The 23926-nt window shown below is 32.1% G+C and overlaps 1 long non-coding RNA gene and 1 pseudogene across 2 annotated transcripts in view; one reads left to right on the top strand and one right to left on the bottom strand.

The window, feature by feature from the left end:
• The window catches only part of LOC132934973 (uncharacterized), a 130244-nt gene that overhangs the window by 89725 nt on the left and 16593 nt on the right, over window positions 1–23926 (bottom strand). The window lies entirely within an intron of this gene.
• On the top strand, window positions 18780–23915 carry LOC132935977 (uncharacterized; annotated as a pseudogene).

Below are 23926 nucleotides of genomic sequence, written 5' to 3'. Positions count from 1 at the left end.
ATTTAAGAAATAAAAATGTTTTTATCAGACGTTTTTTACTAGATATTATACGCAAACGATGTGGGGAACTTATAGAAAAAACCATTGGGCCGGCGGATGACGTACCCCAATTACCGTCTAGCAGAATATATTCTAGTACACATAGCACGTATAATCTACGTTTATAATAAGGATAACTTTGGTGTATGTATACGTAGTCATTATTCGTAACAATGGTATAATATAATATATTGAAGAAGATAGTATATTCATATTCGTACATTTTTCGTGATAAAGTTACGTTTATTCTACGTTGATGATGTGTTGATTATTTGTTGGTCGAACTTACGTAGAAATACACGTATGGATTTTTACAACTAATGCTGAAGCAATTACCGCTAGTGAAGTGCTAGCTTTTGTTTCTGTTGCACCTTGTACTTTGAAAAGCTACAAATTCTCCACTATTTTGTCATATGTCATTTTTTTGATGAAATTTGTAATTGCGTTATATTGTATACGTAAACCAATCAGAAAATATTCTAAACGCAATTTATAGCTTCCCGCCTGTTTTGGTGACTATCATTTGGATGATGAACTACGCATATAAGACAATAGACACCCCCAAATATCCAAATTCCCTTCAGTACATCGATGATGAATTTAACACTGTACCTATGTATTATTAATTATGTTTAAATAATAAGACGTGATTAACCATAACTGATATGAATATCGAAAATATTATGATTGTCCCAATTCTTTAGTGTTGTAATAATTCTATTTTTTTTTTAATTTCAAATATGATTTAGACTTACACACAGTGCTCAACTGCAGTTACTTCTGTTAGCCAGGAGAATAATGGCTATGACTGTTATCAGACCACCAACAACGAGGAGATAACTCTCGTTCAAAGGTGCGTCTATATTGCTTGTCACAAATTCCGCACTGCACTAATTTGTTACATATGTATTTTACATTATAAATATATAATTTTTTTAATAACTTAATACGATATATTAATAGAAAAACATTTAGGGCCTTTCTTACGATATCCGGTTAAAGTTAACCGACACTTAACCGGCCGAATTCTGCCGGTAATAAAATCTGTTATCAGTTGATTAGCGTTAACCGACACTTTACGGGACATTGTAAGAACGGCCCTTAGTATCAAATCGTATGGGCCGTCATGAATATTATATTTTATTGGTTGAAAAAGTTATATTTCAAACATGAAAATGGAAGAAACCTTATAATAATATATTATGATATATATTTTATATTTATAATATTATAAATCAATGTCTGATTTTTATTATTATTATAATTTGTCTTCATATTATGAAACTGACTGTTTCTATTTATTATTAAGAAATATTGTGCTTGTGCGAAATAGTAGCATTGTTTTAAACTTTCAATCCTTAGATATGAAAGTTGAACATTTTATAAATTTTAACTACAAAATAATTATTAAATTTTAAATTTGATAAATTACTATTACTTGTATGAGGAAGTATTTTGTCAACTGTTGTAGGAAAAAAATTAGTTGATACCCATATTAAACTTAGAATTAAAGTTTTTTGGACCAACAACCTATGAAGTGCAGAAGTTGGCATTTGAGTTTGCCGAAGAGGCTAAACTATTACACAATTTCAATAAGGAAAAAAAGTAGCTATTTGGGACTGGATAATTAGATTTCGAAAAGTAACCCAGAGCTGTTATCACATTGTCCTGAACCCATTTCATCTGCCAGAGCTAAAGCTTTCAACGGCTACTTATGCTATCGGGCATAGGTCCTGAAAAACATCTTGCAGAAATGAGCATTCCCATTATTTGCAGTTTAAACGTAGGAAAAAAACTACAAGACCATTACATATCATTACACTAACGCATAAGAGAAGAGAAAACCTTGATTCGGTACTCAGCTTCAGCCATGTATCGAAGGGCGGAGGACCACTAACGCTAATGGGCGGTGTAGAAGAAATGGCGTTCATTAATTCAAAATGCGGCAACCTATCAGAATACCAACCAGACATCGGATTGAACATTTTAAGTCAAGGCGTACAAATATTTTTATAACTCACTGAGTAATGAAATATACATGTTACCAGCTACTGAGGCGTTAAGCTATCAACAAGTATACAATATAAAGTCGAGGGTGCCTTCACGGCAGGACGAAAGGCAACAATAGCTGCTCAACTATTATCAACCTTAAATTATTAAAGAAAAGAATACGCCTGTAAAATGATTCTGTGAATTATGGCTACACAAAACAGCTAGAATGACATTATTATCTTCGAAACAATTCAAACGATTCATTAGTTAGACACACGAGGTGTAGAAAAACTATATTTTAACATCATGAGGTTAAAAAAAAAAATATATTATACAATAGAGGTTTAACAGAGTATCCTAAGAAAACTCACATAGTACTATGTATTAATATAATTTGTAGTTTCTTCACTACCTACTATTATCAATGAAATGTTGAGGTATGATTTGAATGGGATTTAAAAAAAAATAGAAACAAAATTAAGATTAAAAAGAATTTAAATGACCAAGCTTACAAAAATATTACTTCAAAATAAATAACCAAAAAATTTAAGAAATAAAAATGTTTTTATCAGACGTTTTTTACTAGATATTATACGCAAACGATGTGGGGAACTTATAGAAAAAACCATTGGGCCGGCGGATGACGTACCCCAATTACCGTCTAGCAGAATATATTCTAGTACACATAGCACGTATAATCTACGTTTATAATAAGGATAACTTTGGTGTATGTATACGTAGTCATTATTCGTAACAATGGTATAATATAATATATTGAAGAAGATAGTATATTCATATTCGTACATTTTTCGTGATAAAGTTACGTTTATTCTACGTTGATGATGTGTTGATTATTTGTTGGTCGAACTTACGTAGAAATACACGTATGGATTTTTACAACTAATGCTGAAGCAATTACCGCTAGTGAAGTGCTAGCTTTTGTTTCTGTTGCACCTTGTACTTTGAAAAGCTACAAATTCTCCACTATTTTGTCATATGTCATTTTTTTGATGAAATTTGTAATTGCGTTATATTGTATACGTAAACCAATCAGAAAATATTCTAAACGCAATTTATAGCTTCCCGCCTGTTTTGGTGACTATCATTTGGATGATGAACTACGCATATAAGACAATAGACACTCCCAAATATCCAAATTCCCTTCAGTACATCGATGATGAATTTAACACTGTACCTATGTATTATTAATTATGTTTAAATAATAAGACGTGATTAACCATAACTGATATGAATATCGAAAATATTATGATTGTCCCAATTCTTTAGTGTTGTAATAATTCTATTTTTTTTTTTAATTTCAAATATGATTTAGACTTACACACAGTGCTCAACTGCAGTTACTTCTGTTAGCCAGGAGAATAATGGCTATGACTGTTATCAGACCACCAACAACGAGGAGATAACTCTCGTTCAAAGGTGCGTCTATATTGCTTGTCACAAATTCCGCACTGCACTAATTTGTTACATATGTATTTTACATTATAAATATATAATTTTTTTAATAACTTAATACGATATATTAATAGAAAAACATTTAGGGCCTTTCTTACGATATCCGGTTAAAGTTAACCGACACTTAACCGGCCGAATTCTGCCGGTAATAAAATCTGTTATCAGTTGATTAGCGTTAACCGACACTTTACGGGACATTGTAAGAACGGCCCTTAGTATCAAATCGTATGGGCCGTCATGAATATTATATTTTATTGGTTGAAAAAGTTATATTTCAAACATGAAAATGGAAGAAACCTTATAATAATATATTATGATATATATTTTATATTTATAATATTATAAATCAATGTCTGATTTTTATTATTATTATAATTTGTCTTCATATTATGAAACTGACTGTTTCTATTTATTATTAAGAAATATTGTGCTTGTGCGAAATAGTAGCATTGTTTTAAACTTTCAATCCTTAGATATGAAAGTTGAACATTTTATAAATTTTAACTACAAAATAATTATTAAATTTTAAATTTGATAAATTACTATTACTTGTATGAGGAAGTATTTTGTCAACTGTTGTAGGAAAAAAATTAGTTGATACCCATATTAAACTTAGAATTAAAGTTTTTTGGACCAACAACCTATGAAGTGCAGAAGTTGGCATTTGAGTTTGCCGAAGAGGCTAAACTATTACACAATTTCAATAAGGAAAAAAAGTAGCTATTTGGGACTGGATAATTAGATTTCGAAAAGTAACCCAGAGCTGTTATCACATTGTCCTGAACCCATTTCATCTGCCAGAGCTAAAGCTTTCAACGGCTACTTATGCTATCGGGCATAGGTCCTGAAAAACATCTTGCAGAAATGAGCATTCCCATTATTTGCAGTTTAAACGTAGGAAAAAAACTACAAGACCATTACATATCATTACACTAACGCATAAGAGAAGAGAAAACCTTGATTCGGTACTCAGCTTCAGCCATGTATCGAAGGGCGGAGGACCACTAACGCTAATGGGCGGTGTAGAAGAAATGGCGTTCATTAATTCAAAATGCGGCAACCTATCAGAATACCAACCAGACATCGGATTGAACATTTTAAGTCAAGGCGTACAAATATTTTTATAACTCACTGAGTAATGAAATATACATGTTACCAGCTACTGAGGCGTTAAGCTATCAACAAGTATACAATATAAAGTCGAGGGTGCCTTCACGGCAGGACGAAAGGCAACAATAGCTGCTCAACTATTATCAACCTTAAATTATTAAAGAAAAGAATACGCCTGTAAAATGATTCTGTGAATTATGGCTACACAAAACAGCTAGAATGACATTATTATCTTCGAAACAATTCAAACGATTCATTAGTTAGACACACGAGGTGTAGAAAAACTATATTTTAACATCATGAGGTTAAAAAAAAAAATATATTATACAATAGAGGTTTAACAGAGTATCCTAAGAAAACTCACATAGTACTATGTATTAATATAATTTGTAGTTTCTTCACTACCTACTATTATCAATGAAATGTTGAGGTATGATTTGAATGGGATTTAAAAAAAAATAGAAACAAAATTAAGATTAAAAAGAATTTAAATGACCAAGCTTACAAAAATATAACTTCAAAATAAATAACCAAAAAATTTAAGAAATAAAAATGTTTTTATCAGACGTTTTTTACTAGATATTATACCCAAACGATGTGGGGAACTTATAGAAAAAACCATTGGGCCGGCGGATGACGTACCCCAATTACCGTCTAGCAGAATATATTCTAGTACACATAGCACGTATAATCTACGTTTATAATAAGGATAACTTTGTTGTATGTATACGTAGTCATTATTCGTAACAATGGTATAATATAATATATTGAAGAAGATAGTATATTCATATTCGTACATTTTTCGTGATAAAGTTACGTTTATTCTACGTTGATGATGTGTTGATTATTTGTTGGTCGAACTTACGTAGAAATACACGTATGGATTTTTACAACTAATGCTGAAGCAATTACCGCTAGTGAAGTGCTAGCTTTTGTTTCTGTTGCACCTTGTACTTTGAAAAGCTACAAATTCTCCACTATTTTGTCATATGTCATTTTTTTGATGAAATTTGTAATTGCGTTATATTGTATACGTAAACCAATCAGAAAATATTCTAAACGCAATTTATAGCTTCCCGCCTGTTTTGGTGACTATCATTTGGATGATGAACTACGCATATAAGACAATAGACACCCCCAAATATCCAAATTCCCTTCAGTACATCGATGATGAATTTAACACTGTACCTATGTATTATTAATTATGTTTAAATAATAAGACGTGATTAACCATAACTGATATGAATATCGAAAATATTATGATTGTCCCAATTCTTTAGTGTTGTAATAATTCTATTTTTTTTTTAATTTCAAATATGATTTAGACTTACACACAGTGCTCAACTGCAGTTACTTCTGTTAGCCAGGAGAATAATGGCTATGACTGTTATCAGACCACAAACAACTCTCGTTCAAAGGTGCGTCTATATTGCTGGTCACAAATTCCGCACTGCACTAATTTGTTACATATGTATTTTATATTATAAATATATAATTTTTTTAATTACTTAATACGATATATTAATAGAAAAACTTTTAGGGCCTTTCTTACGATATCCGGTTAAAGTTAACCGACACTTAACCGGCCGAATTCTGCTAGTAATACAATCTGTTATCAGTTGGTTGGCGTTAAATGACTCTTTACCGGGCATTGTAAGAACGGCCCTAAACGTGATTTATATGTTACTAAATGCAGTTATATGACCAATACGATACATGTGATTGTAATGATACCAATAAATATTATCCGAAAAATTATTTAGGAATTACAGATAATTTTAACACAATTAAACATATAAGTTCGTTTCAGTACCGCGATGATGAAATAAACGCCGTACGTATTATTTTTATTTGATAACAATAAGTTATAATTATTATTATGTTAATTTTTTTTTATATTTCGAAATTTAATTATACTACCTCAGGGTCGACTGCCATTATATCGATTACCCAACATGATAATGGCTATAATTATTACCGGACCCAAAACGACGAGGAATTGATCATCTCATTCCAATGACACACATTAAAGGTAGGTGCGTGTGTATTGCAGTCACAAATTTGATGCTGCCTATTTTGTGACATATATTTTTTTTAATTACTAAATACGTTATATAAATAGAAAAACTGAAGTACTCATTAAATCGTATAGGCCAATAATTCATAAATATATTTTATCGGTTTAAAAGTTGTATTTCAAACAAGAAAATGGAAGAAGCTTCATAATAATATAATATGATATATATTAATATACGTAAACTAATCAGAAAATATTCTAAACGTGATTTATATGGTATCACCTGCAGTTATATTATGACCAATGATATTATATGATTAGTGATTATTAATATTGTTAATGACGCCAATAAATATTACACGAAAAATGAAGTATTAATTAGTAATTACAGATAACTTAAGCAACACTAAACATACAAGGTTTGGCGGGAATGTTTAAATTTTGGAACTTTTGGTGTCAGCGCTGTTTCCCGTCGCATGTCCGGTGCCTTTTCGTGTGTGGGAACAATGTAAAACTGTGTTGGAGTGTCTAGCAAGTAGATGCCTCATGTGATATTCGATGAACGTTCATCAAAGCCACCTAGGTAGGTACTCAGAGTGCGTCGATTCGCGTACAATATTCAACGGTATATCAGGTATGTATTGCAGATAGGTACTTTAGTTTAAATGTTACAGTAATAGTTTAAATGTTACAGCCATCATCGACAAAAATATAATATGGATCGTACCTTGCGTATACGTTAAAAAATTAGTGTGTCGAGTCGTGTATTCATAGGTAAGGTATTGTTCACATAATATGTGAAGGGAAATATTATGTCAGCGTAAAAACGTATAATTCGGTTAAACGGCGAGTAGTGACCATAACGATGATATCAAAGGTGCGTTTTTCAGTACGTGTTCGACCTCCGACTGAACAGCACGTGTACATCTTTCGCGACCGTGCGCTTTTATAGCTTCCGATAGCACTCCGTTAATTATGCCGGTGACCAGCGTACAGGTAATATAATCATTATTTTTATTATTATCTGACGCGGAACATTCGACGTAATGAGCGACAAAAATACAAAAGGCAAACCGCCTTTTACAAAAACATTAAACAAAAATATCACAAACACTCACTCGAAAACACCTTCTGTAAAAAACATACCCACAAGCCATATTAAACAAATTCCCATCTACTCCAAATCAAACAGTTCAAAAACAAATCCTAGTTCGAACAAGTCAAACTCAAATGTCTCTGTAGATAATATTGACACATTACCGCCACTTCCACGCTCCACTCCTACCTCTGCCAACACCGCTGCTCTCCTAATTACCGCTGCAGCTAATCAACACGATAACCACTCCAATTCTGATAACCAAAACGTTATCGTTTTCAACGACGACAACACCCAACCCCACTCAGCATACAGCTCAGAATCACCTACCAGTTTTGCTACGATAACGGCAAACGAAAAAACTCCATCCAGGGAACAAGCAATTGTTTTCAACTCTATAGACGGTATCAGACAAATAGAATATATACTTGCAATTGGAAAACTGATCCTCCCTCGGGACATAATATTCACTTCAAGGATATCCAACAATCGTTTCTGTATTTTTTTTTCAAGCAAAGAAGTACTCGATACACTTCTTGAAAAATCCAAAACGATATCAATAAATGAACACACTATCCCTATTCGCAGATTGATTAATCCAGCCAAAAAGATCACGATATCAAATGTGTGTCCATCCATACCTAACATAATAATTCTTAACGCATTAAAAAACATCAATATATCTCCAGTCTCACAACTAAACCATATAAAAGCCGGCATCAATATTGCAGGATACGAACATATCCTGAGTTTCCGCCGCCAAATGTTTATAAATCAAGAAGATATCACCAAACTACCTGGGTCGTTAGTTATTAACTTTAACCAAACCTCATTTAGAATCTTTTTTACTGACGACAGAATCACTTGTTTCCTATGCAAAGAGGTGGGTCACACTTCTGCGTCATGTAAAAAACAAATTTCTCATAACAGCCCAATTGCAACCGTTGATGATCATACTACAGAACTACTCGAAGATATTCAGCTTCCCGAATTACCTCCAATAGACACAACCCAACCACAAAGTACCATGGACTGGAATCAGGAAAACAATGATATAATTTCATCCCAACCCGTAGCAAATACTAAAACATCCCATGTAACAATGAAAACACCAATCACCACTCAAGCCAAAAGACCTCTATCGGATACAAATACAATTAAATCTCCCACCTCCCCTACAGCACCAGGCAGCCCTATGCCTTTCATTCAACCTGAAAAAAAAAAAGCCAAAACCAGCCGCTCTAGATCCAACTCTCTCACTTCCACCGACGACAACAAAATCAACACCTCGCTTGAACCTACAGTCGCCTTTTTCAGCGACAGTGAGAATACTTCAATCACCCTGGACCAATTTAAATACTTTTTGGAAAATATTAGAAACCCTAATATTAATATATACACATTATGCGACGAAATTAATTCCAACATCTCGGACATGCTCGACTTGACGGAAAAAATATACCCTCTAATTACAGATCGTGCAATGAAGTCCAAAATAAAAATTTTATCCAACTTATTGTTCAAGACCCTTCCTCCCAACTAATTCAACCAAATGAATAAAAGGATTCCCTCAGATCTATCATTTTTCACATCAAGCACCTTCAAACCTCCTATACAATTCAAATGAAAACAAATATAATTCAATGGAACATCAACGGGTTCTTCAGTAGACTTGAAGAGCTCCAGATACTAACCAAAGAACTGAACCCTGCAATAATATGCATTCAAGAAACCAATTTTAACGAGAAAAGCAATCCCAAATTTACGCACTACGATATCTATAAACGCAATCGCTTCTCGTGTATCAGAGCCAGCGGTGGCGTCGCAATAATGATCAACAAAGATTTCCCCAGTGTCGAACTCCCTTTAATCACTGATTTCGAAGCAATAGCCGTTTCAGTCAATCTGCCTCATACAAAACTAACCATATGTAACATATATATCCCAAACAACAGAGATTTCTGCCTAGATGACATCGAACGTATCATAAAACAACTGCCTAATTCGTTCATTATAGTTGGCGATTTCAATAGTCACAGCGAGACCTGGGGATCCTACAAATCGGATCGCAGAGGGAAAATCATCGATGAATTACTTAATAACGAAAATCTAATGCTTCTCAACAACGGACAACCCACAAGAATCAACCCTACCAACGAACTATCATCCGCAATTGACCTCTCCATCGCAAACACTTCTCTCGCGCATAAATTAGAGTGGTGCACTCTACCTTATACCATCAATAGCAGTGATCACATCCCCATTCAAATATCCATCAACCACCCACTCGACGACACACACCTAGTTTATCCATCTAGATGGTCTATCAGGAAAGCCAATTGGGATCTTTTCTCATCTCTAATAGAAAAAAAAACCGAAAGCCTCCCCACCCCATTACCAGAAAATATAGATGCAGACGTAAAAGAATTTACTGACATTATAACAGAAGCAGCCTTAATCACAATAGGTAGGTCTAAGAGCAGCTCCCCAAGACCTCGCGTCCCATGGTGGAATGAAGAAATAAAAAAAGCTATCCAAAACAAAAATAAAGCTCTCAAGAAATTCCAAATCTCCCGATCGCAAGTGGACTTCATCAGTTTAAAAAGGACAAGAGCCCTAACCAGATATCTGGTTAAGAGCAGCAAATCTTTATCGTGGAAACTATATGTGTCCAGCATCGATAACCAAACTGACTCCTCAATTGTATGGAAAAAAATCAAATCTATTAGAGGTACCAACAGAAACAATATCCACTTCCTCACGGACTCTAACATCACAACATCTCCTAAAGAAGTCGCCAACACCCTGGGACAAATGTTTCAGGAGAATTCTAGTAAATCCATCTACGATCAGGAATTCTTATCCAAGGCAAACATATATAACAACCCATCGAACACAGTAGATCCCCATAATAATGTTCAAACCTACCTCAACTCACCTCTACTCATCACTGAATTGGAGGAAGCTCTCCGTAATTGCAAAAGCAAAAGCCCCGGCCCTGACGGAATCCCCTACCTATTTGTACAAAACCTCCCAGCGAACGCAAGGACCCATTTAATATCAATATACAATTCAATTTGGAACAATAATTGTTTCCCCAACACATGGAGACATGGCCTCGTCATCCCTATTTTAAAACCCGACAAAAACAAGTTTTTTCCTGACAGCTACCGCCCCATATGTCTTTTAAATACGCTATGTAAATTACTCGAGAAAATGATTAACAATCGTCTAATGTGGCACCTGGAAAAATCTAACTATCTCACTCCCGAACAAAACGGTTTCAGACGCGATCGAAGCACTACTAAGAATATTTTAAACATTAAAAATGAAATCCAAACAGCCCTAAAGTACAATCAAAGTTTAGGATTGATCAGTTTTGACATTGCTAAGGCATATGACTCAGCTTGGAGACCCAGAATAATCCACAAGCTCAACAAAATTCTAACTAAAGGTAACATGTTAGACTTCATAAATAACTTCCTCGGCACCCGGACGTTTCAGGTAAAAACCTCAAACACCCTATCCGACATATTTACACAAGAGAACGGTGTACCACAAGGTTCCACCATTTCAGTGACGCTATTCCTAATAGCCATCAATGATATCTCCGAAGGAATACGCAACCCCAACATCCCTCTTTTATATGCTGACGATTTCAATATCCTATGTCGCAGCTCCAACAGCAACACTATTCAACAAATGCTACAAGATTCGACCAACAAACTTGAATCCTGGTCAAAAACAGCGGGTTTTCGATTTGCGTCGAACAAAACTAGCCTCATACTCATCAACCAGAGAAGAAAAAAGGAAAACATAGCAATAAAAATGGGTAACCACACCATCAAGAACCAAACTCAAGTCAAAATCCTTGGGGTAATCCTCGATTCTAAAGCTTCATGGCGCCCATACATACAACACATACGAAAATCATGTCTTTCTAGAATTAATCTGATAAAAACACTTTCCCATACAACGTGGGGAGCACAAACCCAAATGCTACTGAAAATCCACAAAACACTCATCCTTTCAAAAATAGATTACGGAGCTTCTCTAATATCCGCCGCCAAACCATCTCACCTTAGAACACTGGAATCAATACATAACGCAGGGATCCGACTCTCCATTGGTGCGTTTAGATCAAGCCCGATCAGTAGCATACTCAGCATTGCCGGCATTCCACCTTTGGACATAAGATGGTCTGAACTAACATCCAAAACCGCAGCCAGAATGGCCCGCTCCCCCCAAGGTCTTCATTCCTCCCCTAACCACATTTTCAACAATTATAAAAAATATGATTTAGACAACATAATGACTACTGAAATCAGCATATCCCCTCCGTGGCTCATCTCGATGAACATCATCCTGGACTTACACCAACTCCCCAAGAAATATACCAGCTCCACTCAATACAGGAATCTCTTCACGGAAATACTTTCATCTAAACAGCAACACGCACTTATATACACGGATGCCTCTGTCGCGGTAAATCGGGTTGGAATGGCCATCATTCACGGGGATACACATATCCAATGGAAACTATCAAACAAATGCTCCATTTACACAGCTGAAGCACTAGCCATCCTAAAAGCTATTGAGTTTGCAACAAACAAAGTTGATGCCAAACAAATCATTATCCTTAGCGACTCCCTTTCCTCTCTCATGAGTATCCAGAACCAGTGGAAACCTACTGACTTAGCAAGAAAAATTCATAATGCTCATTCCACCGCTACCTTCGCCGGTAAACAAATATCCTTCATGTGGATTCCCGGCCACTGTAATATAAGAGGAAATGAACTCGCTGACAAGGCTGCCAAACAGGCCCACCTAGCCAACAACCCCCTTACGTCACTGGCTTTTACATACCAGGATGTTAAGAGGATCATTGCCAAAGAGGCACACAACCAATGGGAAAACAAATGGGCAGCTGAGACAACCAAGTTACATGAGATCAAAAGAACCACATACCCTTGGCCGTTCCCTGCAAACATCTCCAGGAAACAGGAGACAGCCATCACTCGCCTCAGGATAGGACACACACACATCACCCATCAACACCTCATGAAGGGAGAAGAACCTCCCATCTGCACCCAATGCGGCTCCCTACTTACTGTCAAACACATCCTCACAGAATGCCGAAGATATGAAAATGAAAGGAGGGAACTGAACCTTCCGGACCAGCTAGCCGAATCACTCAGCCCCGAACAGAGCAACCTAACAACGACATTGGTTTTTTTACACAACACAGGACTTCTCAACAAAATTTAAGTTATATTATGTTATACTGTCTTTTCTTTCTTGTATTTTTTTTTTTTTTTTTTTTCTTTTTTTTTCTTCTCCTTCATATTTAATGTATCTATATACAAAAATTTCTAACCCTGTATAGTATTGTATAGCATTAATGTCGTCCAATGGCCATAGTCGCCGCGGATATAATATAATAAAAAAAAAAAAAAAAAAAAAAAAAGGTGCGTTTATCGTGACGATCTCTGTCTGTCTACCTGTATTCACATCGATCTCTCTCACACGAAGCTTTCGCGTTATCGCGTAATCGTCGATAAGACCGGTAGCGCCGTACCTAATTTAGTGGAGTGATGGTAAATTCGTTTTTTTACGGACAGGCTGTATGATGGTGACGGACGTCGGACATATTTCATTTAACGTTTGGACGCCGATCGAATAAGTAAACGTATTTAATTGCTTATTATACCTTGTTATACTGGCCTTGTACCCCGTTTTTTTTTTCATGTTATGATTAACTTGCTGGAGTAAAATGATTTATGCTCAAACAATTTTTAATACTTATATAATATATTTAATTCCATCTCGGTCAATATTTAACACCCCCTTCGTACAATGTCGTTTAATTGTTTATGATACCGGAATGTATGACTATCGGCAAGTGTATTTTAGTTGACCAGATTAAATAGTGCACTGTTCGTTATTGGTTTTTATAAATATTTTAGAAAATTATTTGGCCACCATTATTTTATATTTTACATATACATAGCTCGATTAAAAATTAAAACGTCGTAAAAAGTCGATCGAGAGGACACAGATATCTTCTTAGTAAAGTTTAATTAATTTATCAGTTCACTGTAAAACTAATAGCACACTATTGAAACTGGCAAACGAAAATTAACCATGTCGCACGTGTGTAAGACGTAGACAACATAATATCATGCGGGTATCCTCTTAACTGGACCACGTAGCACCGTTTGTAGAATACTACGTGTTCTCAAGTTTTTGTTGAATTGACTTTACCTAATATTCTATGATTACTGTATGCCATGTGTTCTGATTTTGTTTTGACACATGACTAATTTGTGTATAGGTAAATAATTGTGTTTGTTAACCCACTACCAATATATTCAATAACCGTCCCGTAACGTTTTTATAATTATATATATTTTTTCATTATATTATGTTTGATTTGCGTGGGTGAAATATGATTTATGTTCAAACACTTTTTAATACTTATATTATAATATATTTAATTAATTCAATCTTAATCAATATTTAAATACCACTTCGTATAATGCCGTATAAGTGCCGTTTAAGATGCCAAAATGTTTTACACGGCACGTGTGCAGTTTAATGAGAGTAAATTGTATTCTGTGTCACGTGTGTTGTCTCAGTCTTACACACTTACGACGTAGACATTTTTATTTGACGAGTTTAAATAGTGTGCTGTCTGTTGTGATGTTGGAGTGAATTGACCTATTAGCTATTATGGAACTCTCGTGTGGTAAGAAAATTATCTGTGCACCATCGTCTTATATTTGACATAACTGTCATAACTCGCTTAAAAATTAAAATATCGTAAAAAGTCGATCGAGAGAATATAGATAATCTCCTTAGTATTTAGTCCAATGATAAGTGAATTTACTGTAGAACTAACATCACACTATCGATACATACAACTGGTGAACGGAAATTAAATATGTCGTAAGTGTGAAAGACTATGCGGAAATCCTCTTAACTGAACCACCTAACACGTCTGTAGAATATTGTCTGAGGGAAAACTCAAGTTGTTGATGAGTTCACTGTAGGTGACTAATACTCTATGATTATTGATTACTGTTGGCCACGTGTCTAATTTTGTTTTTGGTGCCTGACTAAAGTGTTTAGGTACAAAATTGTATTCGTTAACTCATTACCGATGTTCGAAAACCACCTCGTGACATTTTGATAATTAATTTTACATGGCCAACCCGTCACGGCACAACAGTGGAATAGTGACTGCAAAAATGACTAATTTTAATATTAATTGGATTTATTGTTGATTTTTAGAATGAAAATACAGCAAGTACACCAATACATGGCGAGTGGTATACAGGTGCATTATACACCGTCGCAGCAATACAAAAAGTAACGGTTCCGGCAAGGTCCGGAAGCGTTACCAAAAAAAAAGAAAAACGTCGTAAGTAGATGTATACAAAATACAAATTCTAGACCAATACTAAAAGGTGTATCGCCTAATTTGTGTTTCAGGGTGCTTTGGGTGTCGAAAAAACGGACATATTGTCAGGGATTGACCGGTTGAGTGTGTGTTATGTTGTACCACGACCATTTATTGCGTATTCTATTATTAATTTTTATAATTTTTTTAGACCCTCCTACCGCTCCTAGGGGGCCACCGCCACCACCACCTTCACTACCACAACCACCACAACCAGTACAACCACATACAGACGTCACCATGGAAGAGGTCACCGAGGGGATCTCCATGGTGACTGTCGAGGCTGCAGTAGGTATATTAATATACATTTCTAATAGTGAAGAAACTAATTATAACAATGATGAGTCATTTATTAGTTACAAATCGTAACGAAAATTTTTTACTTGTAAATGACAACACATCAAACATTTTATTATTTTCTACTGAAACTAACTTAAAATTTTTGAGTAAAGTTGATACAATTTTTGTAGATGGGACCTTTAAAAGTTGTCCGAAATTATTCACCCAAATGTTTACAGTTCATGGTTTACAAAATGGTAATTATGTACCACTCTTACACCATACTTTCCAATAAAGAAATTAAAACATATGAAAAGGCGTTTATGTACATCATATCTGATGTAGCAAACTCAACATAACATTTTCACCAAAAACAGTTTTTGCTGATTTTGAAAAGGCGATTCATTTAGCTCTATTAAAAGTTTGGCCTTCTATTAGTTTAAAAGGATGCCAATTTCACTTAGCCCAAATCTGGTGGCGAAAAATACAGACAATTGGCTTAAGTAATGAGTATAAAAAAAATACCGAAATCGGTAAATTTTTAAAATATTTTTTTGGTTTACAGTTTTTAAATTTGAACGATGTGAGTGACTGTTTTACAGATTACATAATGGCTATTCAACCAAGAAATGAAAAAGTAGAAATATTTGTTGATTACCAGTTGATTACCAAGTTTTTACCAGTGCCATAATACCTAAGAATTATACTAACATTATACTAAAGTATACTAACATTTTTAACTTCAATAAATATCATAAACGTTTTTACCAGTGCCGAATTTTTTTAATAAAAAAAAAACATTTTAATGTCAAAAAAACTTTTTAACCTTTAGAAATATCATATATGTTTTTACCAGTGCCAAAGTGTTTAAAACAAAACATCATTTTTAACCTACCTGCAGTATCTACTGGTGCTACAGACAGTTCTAAGTCTGTATAAAAATATGAAGGAAAATGAAGCTTTTTAAATTTAAATTAATTTAATTTTAAATTTCGGGCCGCAATTCGTATGTAACCCAAAAAAACTCGGGCCGCAATTCGGAAGAAATTTTTACCGTGGGACGCAATTAGTAAAAAAATCATGTTTGTCCACATTCTCGTGTAACAATAATTATCATTTGTTATTTTTTGATTTTTCGAGGACGGGAACACTAAGAGGGGATCGACTGTAATGACTTCGATTAGAGAGCAGGAAAATGGATGCTTCTTTTACTTGACTGAATACGACGATGCAATGAATGAAATCCACTCAAAGGCGTACACTATTAAAAATCCAACAATAGTAGGTGCACTATTTTATTATATTTAATTTTTTTGTTAAAATTTAAAATTTTATTCGCGCCAACCTTGAAACAACCAGTATTGTCATTTGTAGTATTGTCTTCAGGCCAACGAAAAGCGTTTAAAAAAAAAGTGAGAATAATAGTGATAAATAGTGAGAGCGTAGCATGAGTGTTCCTAGTGGTATCAAAGAAAGGCCCTATAAATGCGACTTCTGCACTTAACCTAATATTTCATAAAGTTTCAGTGGTATTTACATAGTTTTTAAGTTACCTCTTAACAAAGGTTTTTTACGTTATAAAATCCCAGATATTATAAATCCAAAACAAATAAATTGTATTTTTTAAATTTAAATCCCAACAAAAAAACTCCCTACCAATAAAATATAAAATATACTTGGATATTGTGATATAATTATGAATATTATGAAATTGAAGACTAGTAGCCATTTATCAATTTATTACTATTCAACTTTTATTTTCCAATAAAGATTAATTGTTTGACATAATATTTTATTTGAATTGTTAATGTCAAAAATGTTTAGTTTATTATGATTTTATATCTATTATTTTACTATTTGTTTGTATTTGATAAAAGAGCAAATAAAAATAATACAATATTAAAAATAAAAATAAATATTTAATTTGACTTTATACAGTTTTGATCAATTTATAAAACTTTGTAAGCATATGTTTAAAATTACTGTTTTAAACAAGTTGTTTAAAACCTAACAACCCTGTTAATTAAAAAAAAAAGTACTGCCTGCCAAACCAAAGAAATCACATTTGACACCAACATTAATATTAACAATAATATTTGCACTAAATTAATACATTTTTTTTTTAAGTATGACCAAAGTCCAAATTATGTTTTACACAAGTTTATTGCACATTAAAAAACCTACCTAATCTACCAGAGTTATTACCAAATATTATAAATAATAAAATAATAAATTAACAAAATGTGGATGCAGTTACAGTTTAGATAATACACAACAATAACAAATAATAATATTCTGATGTTATTGAACTTTATAAAAATTCACGATGACAATATTTGGTTTCATATTAATGACGACATTCAACTGTTTTCATTTCTAAGTGGCATTTAATTGAAAATATATCAAGATCCAAAGGACTCATTTGATACACCATGATAATATCAACGTTGTATAACTAGAAGTGAAATACAGAGTTTCTACCGACTTATAAGTACGTTTATAAGTTTATAACAAAAAGATCAACGTGTATGAAGGTCTGCTGATAGCATAGTATTCGCATTGCTTATAATTGTTGCAAAAATATATTTCCATTGTTCTATATCGATGTAATATATACCAATGGATCATATTTTTTGAGTATATCTGAAAGCAATTTATGCTTGGTCATCTTGACAAGTGGGTTCAATGATTTAAGGACAACTCTGAACAAATTGTATCAAGGTTGTCATGTTAAACTTTAAACACTGGCCTATATCATTTTGGTCAAGTCTGATAGTATAAGTTCCAACAGCAGTGGACGGTATATCAGACAGTACATAAGAGTAGCAGAAAAGTTTAAACAGCATTTTCTCAAAGTGAGATGTGATATTTTTTATATTCCAATTAGACTTTAATATTTAATTATACTGTTTGTCAATTTAGTCCCATGTGTCACAGTTTTTCAGAATCAAAGTTGTATCTCTGACACAGTGGTGGCTGATCTTCCGGTCCTATTACACAAGATGTCATTCAGAGACAGATATGATGTAATAACTGATAATTGTTAATGTGTTCTAGTGGTGAGGATGTCCTGCATTAACACAGCATGATGAGGTAAATAATAAACCGGTAATGCAAAGAAGCATAGCATCGCATTTGTTTTATATTACTATGTCGAGGTACTCTTAAACTTGTGACACACATTTGGTTGTGTAGTACTTTACAAGGTTATTTAAGAACCGTGCTGCAAAATCTTTAGCCTTGATTACCCAAAGTTACTGGGCAACTGTTTGAAAGGTAATCTTCCCTCGTGGAGTTTATTAACTATTGACATGACTTTATTAACTGTTGACATGAAATATACTGGTGGTATGTTGATCCAAGCATCAATAGGTTGTGTTGGAAGAGCAGTACCAGTAATTTTTGGTAATATATGACAGGTAATTGTAGTTCAAAATCCACTTGTTACACAATAGCACACAAATTTTATTAACAAAGTATACCCATTGCAATTCACTGTAATGTTTGCCAAACAGGTATTACTGTGGAACATTGGTCTGTACGAATAAATAAAATATGATTCTCACTCTTCAATACTAACATTAAATGTTTGTCCAGCTACTGATACTATTAATGAAATCATTGTCTTTGGATATTGATACGGTTTATAGTTCATCAAAGTTATTCAATTAAGTTTAGACGTACTCAAAACACTCAGTTTTGTACAATTGTTTTTTAATTGTAGTTTTATGTTCACAAATTAATTAACAATTATTAATTTATGCAAGCTCATTTCTTCTATTTTGATTGTTCATGATAAATTATTTTCAAAAACAAAATCAAACAGTTGAATGGTATTAATTTATGATCTTTTTGAAGGTGTGGTGATTGGTCGAGGACGATTACTTCAATACTAATTCCTACAATGTATACAATTCAAATTACTTAATTATTAATAGCATAGGAATCACCTTATTATTTTTTTTTCTATTTTTTTTTTTACTTATTTATTGCAACACATTCATAATAAGTATAATTTTATTATTATTTTTTTTTTTTTTTATCAGTATTTTTTTCATTATTTCAATTAATTACAAGTATGATCCATCTATGCTCTACAATTGAATGGCCTTTTTACAGTATTTTTAAAAGTTCCACAAATTATCACCAAACGCTTATAATTAATTGAGGATGTTTGCTTTATTACTAAATTTACTACGTTTTATACAATTAAAATAACTTAATTTCTAATAGAAAGGATTCCTATCTTACAAGGATACCCACTTTACAATATTTTTTTTTCTGTTTTTTTTTTTTTACAAAAATGTTTGCAATAAATTAGTTATAAGTTATAGCATAGGAACCACCTTATAATTTGTCTTTTTTTTAATTCTTTTTTTTTTTTATTCTTTTTTTTTCTTCATTACTTATTGTACAATACATTAATAATAAGTATAATTTTTATTTTTTTATTTTTTACTCAACAGTAATGTTTGCTATAAATAAATTATAAGTATGGCCTAACTATGCTTTACAATGTTATAGGAATCATCTTATAATGATTATTATTAATTGAGGATGTTTGCTTTATTACTAAATTTACTACGTTTTATACAATTAAAATAACTTAATTTCTAATAGAAAGGATTCCTATCTTACAAGGATACCCACTTTACAATATTTTTTTTTGTTTTTTTTTTTTACAAAAATGTTTGCAATAAATTAGTTATAAGTTATAGCATAGGAACCACCTTATAATTTGTCTTTTTTTTAATTCTTTTTTTTTAATTCTTTTTTTTTTCTTCTTTACTTATTGTACAATACATTAATAATAAGTATAATTTTTATTTTTTTATTTTTTACTCAACAGTAATGTTTGCTATAAATAAATTATAAGTATGGCCTAACTATGCTTTACAATGTTATAGGAATCATCTTATAATGATTATTATTAATTGAGGATGTTTGCTTTATTACTAAATTTACTACGTTTTATACAATTAAAATAACTTAATTTCTAATAGAAAGGATTCCTATCTTACAAGGATACCCACTTTACAATATTTTTTTTTCTGTTTTTTTTTTTTACAAATATGTTTGCAATAAATTAGTTATAAGTTATAGCATAGGAACCACCTTATAATTTGTCTTTTTTTTAATTCTTTTTTTTTAATTCTTTTTTTTTTCTTCTTTACTTATTGTACAATACATTAATAATAAGTATAATTTTTATTTTTTTATTTTTTACTCAACAGTAATATTTGCTATAAATAAATTATAAGTATGGTCTAACTATGCTTTACAATGTTATAGGAATCATCTTATAATGATTATTATTAATTTTATTTATTAACAGTACCTAATAGAGTTTACAGTAGGAAAATTATACATTTTTTTTCTTTTATTGTTACGGCTTCGCCTATCACTAAAAGGTAAACCTTGTAACGATAGAAGTGAGTCAACATATTATAATATAAGCATTAAACATAATATAATTAAAATACAACATAAAATACATTTTATACGTAGTAATAACCTAAATAAATGTAGTGCATAATATATTTATAATAGTTTTAATAATGTAATTACTATTGACCAAAAAATGTATAATGCAAATGAAAATCTTTTGGTTATAAAAAAATGAAAGGTAGGTACATAATTTTTTTCTTCTATATTATATAATGTGACTGTTACTTAGTAACCATTTTTTAATTAATAATTTAAAACAAGCATGCTTTTTACAATTCTCTAAAATAATTTTTTTTGGCTTTCTTTTTACAATCTATATTGCTCCTATTTATTGCGACGATTTAACATAAATATTATAATATATGCTATTATTATTCAAGCACTAACTATACACTAATAATGTACTATTTTATTTTGATTGGGCATTATTAAATAAATATACAATTCAGAATAAATTTTACATAGTTTACTATAACCACAATTTTTTAGAAATTATATGGTTGATTTATTAACTTTTTGGTTAATTTTATTTATATTATATTGAAGTAATAATATCAGTTTGTGTGTTAGATAATAATGTATTTGGTACCTAATCTTTTTTTAATATTACATATAATTATAATACATTAACATTTTTTTATTAGGTAATTTATTGGGTAATCACCTTGACACTGGCAAGACACGAGACAGGCCAATTTCAAGGGAAAATGTGTTTCCAAAGTATTGCTTGACGAATTCGATCCAAAAAATAATTATCTGCCAACAATTTGCTATTTAGATTTAGTTTTTTTCTAATATAGTATTTTTTGTGGTAGCAAATTTACCCTTTGATATCTCTTAATGACTATGCTTTGCGTATTCCCAAATGATGGGATTCCAAAACTGGTAATTTCCTTATCATTTAATTAAATACTAACATATTTGAGAGGACATAGCACCCATATGTATTCAGTATTCAAGGTTGCTATGCACTAACTTTTTATCACTATTCTAATTTTATATTTATTACTCATGGTTACCAAAAGTAAAAAAGTGAAAAGGATGGTCTCCCAGGGTTGGGGTTATTGAGTCAGAAAACTCATTAGTCATTATCATCTTAACATATTACTACCCACAATTCGGAAGACTCAAACAATTTGTAAGTATTAAAACACTGAAAAAAATTCTAGTAGTAACATTGACAAACATGTTTTGTAGGTAATTAACAAATCTAACATTTATTACGCTAATATCATTTGTATCATTATGATAAAATATTGTTAGATTAATAAAAATATTATTAACTACTGTGATACATTTAAATAAGCTTGTTAATAATTTATACTATGTAATCACTAATCAGGCTATTAATAATTAAATTGATAGTCAATACTCAATTTGTGGTTTATAATGAACTATAAAAAGAGGTAAATTGGTTTACATTAATTATTTTATTACGTGAGTATATTAATATTTTATGGGTTATTTTTAGTTTTGGCCAGGGCTGCACCTCAACCAAATATTAAGCCATATAGGAACAAATCTAGTTTAGCGGCTCCTCGAATTTTCGACTTCTTTTTTAGAAACATAAGTAATTTGACGAGTTTAGAACGATGGTGCAAAAATAAATTTTCGAAAAAGATTAGTTTTGAAGTTATAAATTTGCGAAGTTCGCGATTTTACGTTAATACGCATGGGCGCGTAAAAAATGCATTTTTGTTACACCGAGTCTATGTAAAATATACTCTATGTATATTTTTATTTTTCCATTACTTTTTCGTTCTATTCAGTTTATAATCATAAAGGTGAAGTTAAAGTACGATTAACTTTCAGTCCGTGTCGTTAAGTGGTTTAAGATGTCTAGTATTAAATAATAAAGAAATTTCGATTCTAAATTTTATCGAAATATACGATTTATTTGAAAATAAAACGTCTGGTCCAGTGTCTCTCAATGTAATTAAGCAGCTACAACAGTGGAATTTAATAGCACCTGACAACCAACTCACATGTGACCGTGGACATTATTTAAAGTTATGCGAAGATGTGACATGCATTGATGGATTTACTTGGCGGTGTCAAATAACAAGCAGTCATGAAAAAAGAAAAAAAACAAAATGTAACTTTAAGCGATCTATAAGAAAGGGTACATTTTTCGACAAATCCCATTTATCACTATACCAAAGTATCTTTTTCTTATTTATGGCTTGAAAATGTATCCTTATCGTTTATTAAAAAACAAATAAAAATATCAAAACAATCCGCAGTTGACTGGGCATCATACCACCGTGAAATCACTTATGATGCTATGATTACACATCACGAAAAAATTGGTTAGTTTTTCAACCTAAATATGTATAGATGTATCTTTTTAAAACAGTTATAAAATTAAAAATAATAATAACATATTGGGAGGACCCAATAAGATCGTCAAAATCGACAAATCGAAATTTGGCAGTCGAAAATACCACCGTGGACATCGTGTGGAAGGACAATGGATATTCGGCGGTGTTGAGAGGGATACGGGAAATGTGTTTTTAATTCCAGTAGAAAACCGGGACAAAGAAACTTTACTTCAGGCAATTAAAGTTTGGATTCTACCGGGTACTACCATTATTAGTGACTGTTGGAAAGTAATTATAGAAAAAACAATTGTGTTTTACCACTCAATAACTCGCTCCAATTTCAATGTTTTAGAGTTATGACTGTTTGGAAGAAGAGGGATTTAAACACCTAACAGTAAATCATTCTATCGAATTTAAAAATCCGGATACTGGGGCTCACACAAACAACATGGAAGGAATGTAGCGCCACGCTAAGGCTTCCCTATCCCAGTATTGCCGAAAGAAAAGATTTTACGGAGAAAATTTATCTAAATTCATGTTTTTGAAACGTTGCAAAATTCTAAAATTAGATCCGTTGAAAGAATTTTTTACTTATACAGGAAAGCTGTATAATCCGTTAGGCGCAATTGAGTATGAATATATTTTATAAAAATAAAAAAGTAAGCAATGATCGGCTACAAAAATTTATA

Source organism: Metopolophium dirhodum, chromosome 1 (assembly GCF_019925205.1).
Source record: "Metopolophium dirhodum isolate CAU chromosome 1, ASM1992520v1, whole genome shotgun sequence".
In the NCBI taxonomy this organism is placed as follows: domain Eukaryota; kingdom Metazoa; phylum Arthropoda; class Insecta; order Hemiptera; family Aphididae; genus Metopolophium; species Metopolophium dirhodum.
The sequence above is the reverse complement of the archived record's forward strand: the minus strand, read 5'-3'. Positions and strand labels throughout refer to the sequence as shown.